This window comes from Dipodomys ordii, unplaced genomic scaffold (genome assembly GCF_000151885.1).
Source record: "Dipodomys ordii isolate 6190 unplaced genomic scaffold, Dord_2.0 Scaffold94, whole genome shotgun sequence".
Taxonomy (NCBI): domain Eukaryota; kingdom Metazoa; phylum Chordata; class Mammalia; order Rodentia; family Heteromyidae; genus Dipodomys; species Dipodomys ordii.
Window position 1 is genome coordinate 325,870 of NW_012267310.1, and position 14,368 is coordinate 340,237.

A 14,368-nucleotide genomic window follows, 5' to 3' on the forward strand; every position below is an offset into this window, starting at 1 on the left:
GAACTCTGGGCCTGGTTGCTGTCCCTCAGCTCTTCAGCTGAAGGCTAGCACTCTACCATTTGAGCCACAGCACCACTTCCGGCTTTTTCTACTTATGTGGTGCTGAGGAATCGAACCCAGGGCCTCGTGCAAGTGAGGCAAGCGCTCTACCATTGAGCCATCTTCCCAGGCCCAGGATGTATCTTCTGGATGGGTTGATTGATAGTACAAGATGGAATTCAGGCCTTGATAGCTGCTAGGCATGGGTTGTATATCTAGAGCTACGATCCCAACCCCTTTGTGCATTGGTTATTTTTGAGGAGGAGTCTCATGTGCCAGGCGTGGTGGGGGCTGCAATCCTCCCACTTGTGCTTCCCCCATGTTGCTAGGATGAAGGGTGCCCGCAACTGTGTTGAGCCACTGTGCTTTCTCTATATCTGACATAACAAGTCAATGGTTGACATGGAGTCTCATAAACACTTCTTCCTGGGCTAGACTTAAACTACAATCCCCTATTCTCCACCTCCCATGTGGCTAAGATGATCAGTTTATGCCTGGCCTCAGGTATGCATTTTATTTTATTTTACTTTGTTGGTTGTGAGACTTGAAGTCAGGGACTGGGCACTGTCCTTGAGCTTCTTTGTGCTCAAGGCTAGCGCTCTACCACTTGAGCCATGGCACCACTTCTGGTTTTTGAGTAGTTAATTGGAGATAAGAGTCTCATGGGGACTTTTTTTGCCTGAGCTGGCTTCCGATCTCCATCCTCAGTTTCAGGATTATAGGCATGAGCCACTGTTCTTAAAATAATTTCAACAGGTTTCATTGTTCTATAAAATGGTATTTTTTTAATTTAAGGGTTAAAATAAAGGATCGGAGTCCCACAAAGAACTAGCTTCAATTTCCCATGCAATAATAGGATTATAACTTTCCTCAGTCCCTAAGTCATAGAAGTAGACTTTGCTCTGCTGCTTGTCCATCAAGAGTTTGTCAGTCTTTAGGGACTCAGAAGTCCTTTGCTTTATGCATCTGAATTGCTACAAAAAGTGTTGTGGGGATGCTTTGGCCTCAGCTCAGTTCTTCAGTGACTTGCCCCAGAGGTGAATACAATCATCTTCTTAGAACACTAGTGGATTTCCTAGAAAATAGAGCAGCACGGAACACCACGAGCAGGATTGCCTCATATGCTTGGGGCCATCTCTTCACCACCCAGGTCACTTGAGAAAAGAAACCCAAATCTGCTTCCAAAAAGTGGAAAGGAGAGAAGGGATAGAATTACAAGGCCTCAGAATGCCGTCACTGGTTGAAGCCACTTCGAAGTTGATCACAAAAGACTCTGACAAAGACCAGGCGCTGAATGCCCGTACTCCTAACTACTCAGGAGGCTGCAATCTGAGCATTGTGGTTCAAAGCCAGCCAGGGCAGGAAAGTTGGCGAGACTCTGATCTCCAATTAACCACCAGAAAACCAGAAGTGGCGCCATGTCTCAAATGGTAGAGCGCTAGCCTTGAGCACAAAGAGGCTCAAGGACAGTGCCCAGTACCTGACTTCAAGCCCCATGACTGATCCCTCCCAAATAAAGACCAGGTGCTGGTGGCTCATGCCTGTAACCCTAAGTACTCAAGAGGCTGAGGCTGAGGATCACAATTCTAAACTAGCCTAGGCAGGAAAGGCCATGAGACTCTGATCTGCAATTAACCAACTAGAGTGCTAGCCTTAAGCAAAAGAACTCAGGAACAGCAACCAGGCCCTGAGTTCAAGCCCCATGACCAAAACAACAACAACAACAAAGCTCCGACAAAGAAAATGAATCAGTGCTTATTGCATTGGACAACCTTCAGGGAAGCATTAAAGCACCAACCTACCTGTAGAAGGATTCCCTTAAAGCATTAAAGCACGCCTCACCCATTTTGAAAGTGTGTGTGTGTGTGTGTGTGTGTGTGTGTGTGTGTGTGTGTGTGTGTGTGTAATCCTTTGAGGAGCTTTAGATAGATCCAGTGCCCGGACTTGAGTCTGGAGAGTTTTCCATTACTGATGTGGGGTATGGCCTAGACATCAGGAGCTTTCCGATTTCCTCTAGCACTTTTAATGTGTAGCCAAGAATGAGGAAGGATCACATGCCAAACACGATGCTGAACCTTTGCAAATGTTTTTCACAGTAGGGAAAGTGTAAATAGCTCACAGTTTCTATGTCCATTGGAAAGAATGGACGTAACTGAATCGACATGATCTGAAGCTATTTTAGTGCAAAAGCAAAAAATTAAAGGAAACTCCCATTTGGCTCCAAGACTTACAACTGTACACAGACGCCACCTTAGCTGGGCTAAGGTCACGAAGCTGCTAAGCCAATGACAAAGTTAAAATGAGTGGCATAGATCAAGAGGCACTGTATTCATAAACTTCTTTGTTCAATGGCAGCTCTTCTGTACAACTACTTAAAGATAATAAAAATATTCCCCCCAAACCCATCACTAAGCCACTGGTTATCAGCATGAGCACCAGCGTTGCCATTATGACTGTCCACCTAGCACAGGTAAGTCTCCTGAGTTATTTTCTCTGCTTGCTCTCAGTCGTGGAGCTGAAATGAACTAAACTTCAAAAAGTCAAATTCTCGTTGGGCATTGTGGTACATACCTGTAATCCAAGTACTTGGAGGACTAAGGCACAATGATCATAAATTTAAGGCCAACCTGAGCACTATAGTGAGACATTGTCTCAAAAAAAATCCAGGAGCTGGGAATGTAACTCAGTGGTGAAGTGTGTGCCTGGCATATATGACACCCTGAGTTCCATCCCTAGCACTGCAAAAAATATTTCATAGAGTTGTCATCAACATGTATCGAGCACTTCCTAAGTACTTACTCAGTTACATAGTACTTATTTGGTGCTATGCTAAATGCTTTATATTTGCCCCTTTCATCCCCTACATCATCCCATTTCACAGATGAGGAGGTAGAGGCACAGGGTGGATCAAAAAATTGCCTAAGGTGGCAGCTGAAAATTGGCAGGGAGGAGATTTGAACCTAGAACCCTAAAGCCTACACTTTTAATTCCCCTCCTCCCACCCACACACTCTATAGCTTCTATCTTTGTATCATAAACTGCAAAGGAGAAAGAGGAGGGAGATAAACTGATGGCCAGGCACGGACAGGCACTGGTGGAGTACAGTAAGAGATATAGGGATGAGCCAGACTCCTGCCTCCAAAAGCACGCTGGCATGTCTAAGATAGGGAAAGGCAAGTCAACAAAGAACATAACTGAGAAGTAGAATGTAAAACATGCCAAGCATTAGAGGTGAGGCTCAGTAGCAGAGTATTTGTCTAGCATGGGCAAGGCCCTGAGTATCATCCTTGGTGGGAGGTATGCTGTAAGGAAATCATACATGTATGAGAAGGAGGGCTCCAAGGGAGAGAGGTGGAAGAAGGCTAGAGGCTGTTTTAGTGGGTAATAATGGGCGACTGGGCGGGGCCCGGTCCCCTTATTAAAGTGTCTGAGTTGCCAGGTGGGAAGGACAGCCAATCCTGTCCCCCAACCCTCTGTACTTTCCCCTGTCCTTTGTAGGCCTAGATACTGATATTCTTCTTTACACTTCCTGTAGTACCTGGATGACAAACATAAGCCACACACCCAGATTTTGTTGTGGTGGTGGTGGTTGAGATGGGGTTCTGTGAACTTTTCTGCCCAGGGAGGCCTGGAACATTGATCCTCACAATCTCAGCCTCCTACATAGCTAGAATGAACCAGACCAGTCCTCAAGGCTGGACTGCATGAAAATGTAGACGTTTGGGGAAGGAGAGAAATGAATCCATTGGAAGCTGGCATTGGCACTTATGAGTACCCTGAGAGTGCGCTCTTTTCTGTCCTGTTGTCCTGAAGCTGGAGCCCAGCCTGGGAAAGGAGGGCTGAAAGGAGGGCCTTAGGAAGGTAAGACAAGCCAGATGTTGGTACTCAATTTCTACACTTGGAGAATGGGTTGATGGGAGGCCACCCAACTAGACAACGACTTAAAAAAAAAACCAACAAATAATTGACTTCTCTAGTTTCACTAGAATTGGCCCTGCTTATGACACTGAATGTTGTTTAGATTGTGTTATCCGTGGGCTGGAGACTGAACACAAAGTTATAGAGAATTTTTCATCTCAATGACATTTGATGTGATGTAATTTGAATTCTTTCACTGGCCATATACATTAAACATCCAGTGCTGAATATTCCCTGTGGCAGACACTATTGGCACTTTTACCCAAGAGCCCAGTCATCTCCCTTCTTTCTTCCTAACAAGTAGACCCTGATCTTTACTCAGGCAGCTATTTATTTCAAGGAGATTCACGATGGGCCTTCCCAGTACCATAGGATGAGTATTAGGTAGTCAAAGGCAATCAGAACTATTTTTCTTGCTAGCAATTGGTTAAGCCAGCCCAGGCAGCAAAGTCTGTGAGATTCTTATCTTCAATTAACCACAAGAAAACCAGACGGGGTGCTGTGGTTCTACTGGTAGAGTTCTAGCCTTGAGCTGAAGAGCTGAGGGACAGCACCCAGGCCCAGAGTTCAACTGACCAAAAAAAAAAAAAAAAAGGAAAAAAGAAAGGATCAACTGCATTTATTTTGTAGCCATGAGGGGACAAGCATATGGAAGAGCAGAAAAAAACAGAATTTTTTTTATTTTTATTTTTTTTTATTGTGAACATACTGTACAGAGAGGTTACAATTACATGGGCAAGATAATGAGTACATTTCTTATCAAGCATTGTAGCCTCCTCCTTTGTTTCCCCTTCCCATCCCTTCCCATCCTCCTCCCCCATCCCTCCACCCAATCCTCCCCGCCCCCGCCCCCACCAAAGTTGTAAAGTTCGTTTTTTGTCATAACAACTTGTACTTCTCATTGTTGCAACGGGTCCACCTGTATCCTTACTTAATCGACTTGTTTTTCCCCTTCCCTTCCACAAATTATACCGAAATCAAATATAGTGAAAGCAGGGGTTATACTGTGTGGGAGGGACATACAAAGCAACAAAAAATAATCTTATAAATATGTTAGAAACAAATGCATGAAAGAAAAAAAACATTTGAATACATATCTTAGGGTTCATTTCCCTAACATTAACTTATCTGACCTTTTCTGCTTGACTCAGACATATACTAGATATTGCAAATAAGGGAAACCATGGGACCTATGTTTCTTTGGGCTTGGCTTACTTCACTTAATATAATTTTTTCCAAGTCTTTCCATTTCCTAACAAATGGGGCAATGTCATTCTTTCTGATGGAGGCATAGAATTCCATTGTGTATATATACCACATTTTCTTGATCCATTCATCTACTGAGGGACATCTGGGTTGGTTCCATATCTTAGCTATGGTAAATAATGCTGCAATAAACATAGTTGTGCTGGTAGCTTTAGTGTGGTCTTTTTTGTAAATATTTGGGTAAATGCCCAAAAGTGGGATTGCTGGGTCATAGGGGAGCTCTATGTGGAGTCTTTTGAGGAACCTCCATACTGCTTTCCAAAGTAGTTGAACAAGTTTACACTCCCACCAACAATGAAGTAAGGTTCCCTTCTGTCCACATCCCCTCCAGCATCTGTTGTTAGAGTTCTTGATTTTTGCCATTCTAACTGGAGTGAGGTAGTATCTCAATGTTGTTTTGATTTGCATTTCTTTTATGCCTAGGGATGTTGAGCATTTCTTCATGTGTCTATTGGCCATCCTTCTTTCTTCTTCAGAGAAGTTTCTCTTTAAGTCTTTAGCCCACTCATTTATTGGGCAGTTGAGAAACAGAATTATTGATGATCCTGTTGAACCACTGGAACAACCAACCCTATAACTTTCTTCTTCTGGACTTGTTACTGAGAGCAATAAAGATTCTTACTGTTTAAGCCCCTGGAACTCACAGTGCACTATGATCTCCTGAAGCATCTTCATTCCTGGCAGCTTATCAGACTTCCAGGATCTCTGTCTATTCCAGACACCAAATCAGAATCTACATTCTTAGCAAGAGCCCCAGGTAGATCCTGGCCACATTAAAGTTCAGATAACCCTGGTTTACATTGTTTCTAATTAGGTTTTCTGATTTGGGCAGCTAGAAAGCAAAATTATTCCTTATCTTACAAAATTATGGCAAGGGGCTGGGAAGGTGGCTCAGTGGTAGAGCGCTTGCCTTTCATGCATGAGGCCCTGGGTTCAATTCCTCAGCACTACATAAGCAAAAAGAAAAAAAGCCAGAAGTGCCGTTGTGGCTCAAGTGGTAGAGCGCTAGCCTTGAGCTGAAGAGCTGAGGGACAGTGCCCAGGCCCAGAGTTCAGGCCCCACGACCGGACCCCCCAAAAAAAAATGATGGCAAGGAGCCATGTCACTACCCACTAAAGCATATGAGAAGATAATATTTAGGCAATTATTTGGGACATTTTTTGATTCAGTGCTGGGGCTTAAACTCAGGGCTCATCTCTTAACATTTTCTAACCAAAGGCTGACATTTTACCACATTACCATTGAGTCACAGGTCCACTTCCAGCATTTTTAGCAGCTAATTGGAGATAAAATCTCCTGCCCAGGATTTTCCTGCCTAGGTTGGCTTGCAATCCTCAGATCTCAGCCTCCTGAGTAGCTAGGATTAAAGGTGTGAACCACTGGCTCCCAATACTGCTTATTTCCATGTTGAGAGGAAAAAGAATTTCATAATAATATAGTAAGTACACTTTTTGACTCCAAAAAGCAGTGAACCCCTTCTTATTCTCACTGAAAATGTAGACCATATGTATACCTCTTGAGCCAACCTCTCCCAGTAAGCAAAGACTAAAACGGGCAAGAAATGGAAAGACAACTTGGTATCAATAAGACAAACAGTTCTTAAGGGTTTACTTGGTTTAGATCAGCACAGCATCTCAAATTTCCTCATAAATTCCCTCAACAGAAATTACAGTGCCTATCCAGATTGCAACAATTTTACTAACATAATAGGAGAATCTTGTTTTTTCAGAAAGAACAAGATACTCTCAGGGCATTGTTATTCCTGAAAAGAATACTCGAGTTTCATAAGTTACCCAAATGAGGCATTCGCATAAGTCATTTTGTGTTTATACTGAGTAGAAGCAATAAGCCACTCAGTGTGATTACTTAATAGTTTATCAGTAAAAGTTTAACCAAACCCAATTTCAACAAACAAAAAATTCTGTAGCCTTTTCAAAAAATAATCTTTACTGTTCTGTTTAGTCTTTTAGCAAGCTATTGAGAAATCATTAGGTTGGGGCTTATGGCAGTTGTTAGGATTATTTCAAGACTATCCTGCATTTTTGAAGTCTCATTCATTCTATTTGAGAAGTAAATAAATGAAGAAATATTTTGCTGAGGGTTTAAGGTTGAAAAAGTATATTGGCTGGTCATAATCCATTTTATTATTAAAAAGCTAACACATTTTACTGTGTAAAATCACTGGGAGAAAAATGGAAACATTGTTCTATCATATTTGTAGAAATAATCATGTGACATGATACCAAGTCATAGAAAATGAGTCACTTCAAAAGCTTAGTCCAGTCAATTTAGATGACAATGGAAAAGAGGAGTCAAAGCTAATCAGAAATAACTACTGAGTTGAACATTTTTACATCTCTTGAAAATGAAGTAAAAGCAAATTCTTCCCAATAAGTTGCTTGAGCACTCATGACCTTACTTGTACATTTGTTTCTAAAATATTTTCCATTTTTTTCTGCTGGTCTCCATGCAACAGATGGAAGTGTACTAAAAAAAACAAAAAAGAAAGAAAAGGTAAAACTTAAGGGTTGGGTTGGGAAGGGTGAGTGACATTGATCAAGATATACTGTATTTATAAACTGCTTCAGAGAATGGCAACTCCTTTGTACACCCACTAAAAGGTAATAAAGCATTCCAGCAAAAGAGATGGCCAAAGTTGAGGAGCATCTTTGCGTGAGTTTAGGTGGAGGCTGAAACATTTGCCTCGAGGCGTGAGATCTATGCGGTCCTGGACTCATTCTCAGGAGAATATGTGTGGCCCTATTTTTTCTGTCGGTTGCAATCTTGAATTCCCTGTATTCAGAGAAAAAGTGAGAGCAGAGAACTCCACTTGAAATTATCTAATGTCTGTGTCTACTTTATCCCTACTATGAGACCCTCAAGGTACTGTGAAAAAGGAGACGATGTCTCACCAGAATTTATTTCCCTACCCTCAGAAGTCCTCAAGATCTCATTGGGAAATGAAAACAAATTCACCTTCAAAGTTTTCCTTTTTTGTTTCTTTTCTTCATATATATATATATATATATATATATATATAATATATATATATTATGTATATTACTATAAGAAAGCTTTTGAATCATGAAATTCACTTGCCAACCCCTATGGATCATTTCTTTGGCCCTCAGAAATAACACATGTTGGGAACAGCACCTAGGAATACTTCCTTCCTATTCCCTAATACCTTTTGGTAAATAATTTCCCTTCTGCACTGAAAAATGACCTTGGCCGCTCCCTGAAAGGAGGCTCCCAGGTTCGGTAGGGAGTCTTAGGATTATATCCTGCAATGAATGATTCAGGATACCTAGGGTCAACAGTAGAGTTTTTGTGGGGTTTTTTTCATCAATAAAAGGCTATTGACGGAAAGCCTTATCTGTTCCATACTTCATCCTAAGCTTACTCCCTATCTGTAACTATGGAGGATATTTGCTTTGCTAACTAACCAGAATTTGAAAGGTCCGAAGAGCCGGGACAGTAGTTCCAGAAAGTTTCTGATGATCTGGGAACTTGAGTTCCTGTGTCTCACACTCCCTCCCATTCCTTGGCAGACATAAGCTTTCTTCAACTCATCATTTTCCTCCAAATGGTCAAAATATAGCTTTTAAAGACTTAAGTGAGTAACCCAAAGCGCCTTGTAACAAGCGTATAGGGCCAGTCGTATTTTACCAAAACTTTCCTAGTGCAAACAGTCTTCTCTGATGTAAGACTTGGCTCTGGTAGCCCAACAGTGGAAGAGAGGAAATAACCATGCGCAAAACATGTCCTTCCTTCAGGAGTAAGGAAAAAAATCCAACACTATTTCCACCTTAAATTCAGCAAGGATTCAGATGTAGGATGGCAAAAAAGAAAGTTTGTTGCTCAACCCTGGTCTAAAGTATGTATTAACATTCTTTGCATTATTTTAGTGCTTAACTCAAAACCTAAAAAACAAAAACAAACACCTAAGCTCCAATGTTGGCTATAGTCATTTAAAATAAATAACGGTGAAGTGTTTGGGTTTTTTTCTTCATACTTTGAAGTGCAAGGAATAAAACTCCAAGCTCTTCTAGTGATAGCTAGATATAGCTAGGTCCAGGCCCAATCATGCTTACTGTTCAGAGAAAATGTTAAGCCGCAATATCTTGAATAACAATAGCTGTAAAGCTATACTGGGTTTTGAAAATGATGTTGAAGTACTTTCTATGATCCTAAAGCCTTTCTGTGTAGAGTTTTGGAACAAGGTAAATATCTGACAGCTCTTTAAGATGTCAACATTTTAATTTATATACTTCCCTTGTCAAATTTTCTGGAGCATCAAGCCAAAATTTTATATATATATATATATATATATATATATATGAAGTGATTTAAAGCAGATTTGTGTGTATGTGTGTGAAATGGGAAATCACACACACACACACACACACACACACACGTCTTAGCAAACCCATTATCTGTGGTAACTGAAGATAGTTCCATTTTCTTCCAAATAATTATGCAGTCCTTAAAAATATGCTTGGTTACCTAATACTGACTATTATTTTAATCTCTTTTTCATACTCTTGAGAGACTTATTTTCCTTCATAAGAATGTTGTTTCATTTGCCTTCTCATTATACTTCAGTTTCCTGAAGGCCAAAGAGTAATAGTCCTCAATTTAGGGAATCTGAAGGCTGACCTGCTAAGCACATTCAGATCCATGGAAAAGATTTTATGTTGCTTCCTGGTTTAATTAGAAAATTATTTAAAATTGTAATGATGGTTGTATATACTAAGACTATTGAATTGTACAATTAAAGTGGGCATTATATAGCAGGAGAAGTATATCTCAATAAAGTTGTTTTGTAAAAAGCCTGAACAATGATTGGTTTAAAGCAATTGGAAGAAGTATCAGGGAAACTCCCCAAGTTCTTCCCTCCCCCATTACCTCACACATGCACAAACACATACACATACCCTTATGGGTACCTTTCCTGTCTCCTGCCTACCAATTCTAACTCCAACCCCTTCCCCTGCCAAAGCAGAATAGATAGGGTATCCCAGAGGCTAGCCTGAATGGAAAGAGTAAGCTCTCTTTGTCAAAAAAGACTCAACATGTGCTCGCTTCGGCAGCACATATACTAAAATTGAAGGAGTCAAGACTGAGAACAACAATCATATTAATTTGAAGGTGGGGGGGCAGGATGATTCTGTGGTGCAGTTTAAGATGAAGAGGCATACACCACTTAGTAAACTAATGAAAGCCTATTGTGAACAACAGGGTTTGTCAATGAGGCAGATCAGATTCTGATTTGATGGGCAGCCAATCAATGAAACAGACACACCTGCACAGTTGGAAATGGAGGATGAAGATACAATTGATGTGTTCCAGCAGCAGACAGGAGGTGTCTACTAAAAAAGGGAACCTGCTACTTTGCTCCAGAACTTTGTTCTTATAGACCAAGAATACATTCTTAATTAGAAAACTGCAATTTGGTTCCACCACATCCTGACAACTACAGTATAGTTTTCTCTATTCTTTCATTTTCCCCTTCCCCATTCCTTTATTGTACATAAAGTAACTGGTGTATGTGCACAAGTATATTGCTTTTCTTTTTTCTTTTTCTTTTAAACTAAATGGCCAATGGTATATTTTGATTGACATCAAATGGAGATGGGATGGGGAAAAATACTGGTCCTGTGAAAATATATCCCCCTTCTCCATTCGTGGCATGCTCATTCAGCTTTTATCTTTATATTTCAGTAAGTTATTTTGCTCTCACTGTTTTAACAAAAAAAAGAAAAAAACAACAAAAATCCTTGCATACCTTGTTTGATTGGAGAATTTTAATGTTTTCATTTATCATTGTAAAACCAAGGACAATTTTATAACTTTTTTGTATGTAGCTTTACATGTAGGGCAATCTGTCTTTAAGTAGGAGTAAATTACTCTTAAAAAAGAATCCTAGATAGTTTTCCCTTCAAGTCAAGTGTCTTGTTGTTTAAATAAACTTCTTGTTTAAAAAAAAAAACTCGGGCTGGGAAGGTGGCTCAGTGGTAGAGCGCTTGCCTTGCATGCATGAGGCCCTGGGTTCAATTCCTCAGCACCACATAAGCAAAAAGAAAAAAGCCGGAAGTGGCGCTGTGGCTCAAGTGGTAGAGCGCTAGCCTTGAGCTGAAGAGCTGAGGGACAGCGCCCAGGCCCAGCGTTTGGGCCCCAGGACCGGACCCCCCCCAAAAAAAGACTCAACATCTAAACAGGAAATTTGGGGCTTGAACTCAGGGCCTGGGCACTGTCCCTGAGCTTCTTTTGCTCAAGGCTAGCACTGTATCACTTGAGCCACAGTGCCACTTCTGGCCTTTTCTGTTTATGTGGTACTGAGGAATCGAACCCAGGGCTTCAAGCATGTGAGGCAAGCACTCTACCACTAAGCCACCCAGCCTAAAGAGGAAATTTTGAGTCTTGTTGCTTCTACGTTTGACAAAATCATTGATTTCCAGAGTCACCAAAAACATTGTCCAAACACTGATAGCTAGAGTCTTGCTTCCTTCAGAAACATAAGTAGGAAATAGTGTCACCTCATACACCCCCTCATCTCAAATCCACTACTTAAGTGACAATATTGCACTTAGCTTCAGGGATGGCTATTTAAAATGTTGGAAATATGCTTTAAATTCTACGTGAGAAGCTAACGTATGCAGAATCATTCTACAAAGACTCCCTAGAAATTCCGGGTTATGAAATAAAGAAAGTCAAGGGATCCCAGTTATTTGTTCTGAATAACACAAGTAGATCTAGTTGACACTTTCAGCATCCTAATTTGAGTGGTGGGAAAGTTCACTGGCCCGTCGCCAGGGGAGCTTCGTCAAAATGGAATGCTTTCCTAAATAGCATTCTACAGTATTAGTTACCACAAACAGCTTTTGCCACACAAGAATGGCACTCTGTAATCAAGTTCAAATGGAAGAAGACAGTATTCCAGCAGTATCTACCCCTGTCACACATTTCAGAAGGGAGGTGACCTAAATAGGAAGTGGTCCAGCTGAAGCTAATTGGGAGTAGCTGGCTGACTGACACAGGGCAGAGCAGCACATTGGCCTGGCTTCCTCTTGGACTGCACACGTTGCCAATCCCAGGAGTTCCCCAGCTGAGAGAAGGAAGGAGGGACCTAAGAAAAGAACAGAAAAACAACCTTAAGAAATGAAAGCTGGAAATTATTCTAGTGTTTATTTCAGGGAGGGACAAAAATTAAAATTAAGTTCTTCCTTACCTGAACAACATAAATATCTTCTATTTTTTATTCCTTAATTTCACACTCAGGCAATTTGGCTTTTCAATCCTATGACACACACTCGGATGCCAACTAACTAGAATAAAAATGATCAGAGTCTTCTATTAACCAGATTATTGCTACATTCTCTATTGAGAAAACAATTTTTAGCCAAATAGCAAAAAAAGGTGAGAGGGGTTGTTTTTCCTCAAAGAAACTCTGTACATTTTTATATTAAACCTCCATCCCTAGTTAGTGCATTATATTTGTAATTTGTAAGGTAGATTAATCTACCTTAAGGGATTATCAAACTTTCAAGCCCAATAATCTCAGCTGTATCTACTCAATTGTCAATATAGTGACCATAGACATTATAGGAATAAATGAGCATGATTATGTGCCAAGAAAACTTTAAGATTTATGTGTCTTAATTGCTGACCCCTGATAATAAACTTGATAGACAGAGTATATTCAGTTCCTATCATGTTTGTAAAACCCACAAATTTAGTAGCTTAAAACAATAGAAACTTTATTATCTGAAAGTTATGGACGTCAGAAATGTGAAATGTGTTTCTCTGGATTAGAATCAAGGTGTTGGGAAAGCTGTTTCTTCTAGAGGTTCCAGGCAAGAATCCTTTTCTTTGCCTTTTCCATCCTCTATGTGCTGCCAGCATTCCTTGGCTCACAGCCTCTTCCTCCATCTTCAAAGTTGGCAATGACTGTCTAAACTCTTCTCAAGTCACATCACTTTAGCCTCCTTTTCTGACTCATTCTCTTCCACATTTAAGGAGTCAAGTGATAACATTAGACCTACAAGATAACTCACGATTCTCTCCCCATCTCAAAGCCAGTTGATTAGCAATCTTAATTCCTTCTCAACTTTAATTTCCCTTCATCATATAATTCAACATATTCACAGGCTCTAGAGGATTCCATAAACTTAAAAATACATTTTTGGAAGCAGTATTATTCTGTCTATTGCAGGGTCTAATACAAAATAATCCTTTCAATAATCATACTCTGGCTAGCTTTCATTTATTCTTGGCAGTTGGCTCATGCCATCAGCAAGGATGAGGGTACATCAGAAGAAGAGTTTTAATGGCACTATAGGTAATTCACTGTGATTCAGAGGACTATGCATGCCTCCATATATATCTTGGTACTCTGAGGAAGCAGCATAGGGTACAACTAAGACTGTGAGTTTTGGAGTCTGGTCATTTGCATCCCTGCCCCCACACGTAAGGAAATCAATTAGTTTCTTTGTGTCATGAGTTCCTCAAATAGAAATAATAGTACCTATCTCTCAAGGTATTGAATTAGACAACAAATAGGAAGCACTTAACCCAATCCCCAGTCAGCCATTAATGTTCTTTGTGCAGAACTATGGGATTCTGCTTAGAGTTGAATCATGTCCCCTTGGACACAGTAGCCACATGGAGAAAGAATGCTACCCCTAATTTCCCCAAAACACAAATTTGATTTCTACCCCCCCATACACACACTGTAGCATTATAATTGGGGCTTAATTATGAAATCAAAAGTAACAGGCTTAAAATAACACACTATATAAGCACCTAGTTAATAAAAACCTTCTGGGAATGATAATACCTCAAAATATTTACTCTCAAATTACTCTGGCAGACCATTCTCTGGGGAGATGCTGAAGGCGTGCCAAGAACAGCACTCGTCATATGTTAAAAATAGATGTCAGCAAACCATTCAATAAATGCAGTATCTTTTATAGTCTTAAGAAATCGTATTAAATTGCTCTCACCTATCTAAGGGTTCATTTTCCTGACATCACATTATCTGACCTTTTCCGCTTGACTCGTACATATACTAGATATTGCAAATAAGGGAAACCATGGGACCTATGTTTCTTTGGGCCTGGCTTACTTCACTTAATATAATTTT

At 40.4% G+C, this 14,368-nt stretch overlaps 1 long non-coding RNA gene and 1 pseudogene across 1 annotated transcript in view; one reads left to right on the forward strand and one right to left on the reverse strand.

Annotated features, from left to right (window-relative positions):
* Positions 1-10,777, forward strand: part of LOC105993252 — a 46,346-nt pseudogene extending 35,569 nt beyond the window's left edge.
* A 353-nt stretch (positions 10,778-11,130) lies between these two features.
* The window catches only part of LOC105993291, an 8,729-nt gene continuing 5,491 nt past the window's right edge, over positions 11,131-14,368 (reverse strand). The window contains exons 2-3 of the long non-coding RNA XR_001175448.1: positions 11,897-11,905; positions 11,131-11,215 (exon numbers count right to left, since the gene is read on the reverse strand). This is a non-coding gene — a long non-coding RNA (uncharacterized LOC105993291). The remainder of the gene's footprint in view (positions 11,216-11,896; positions 11,906-14,368) is intronic.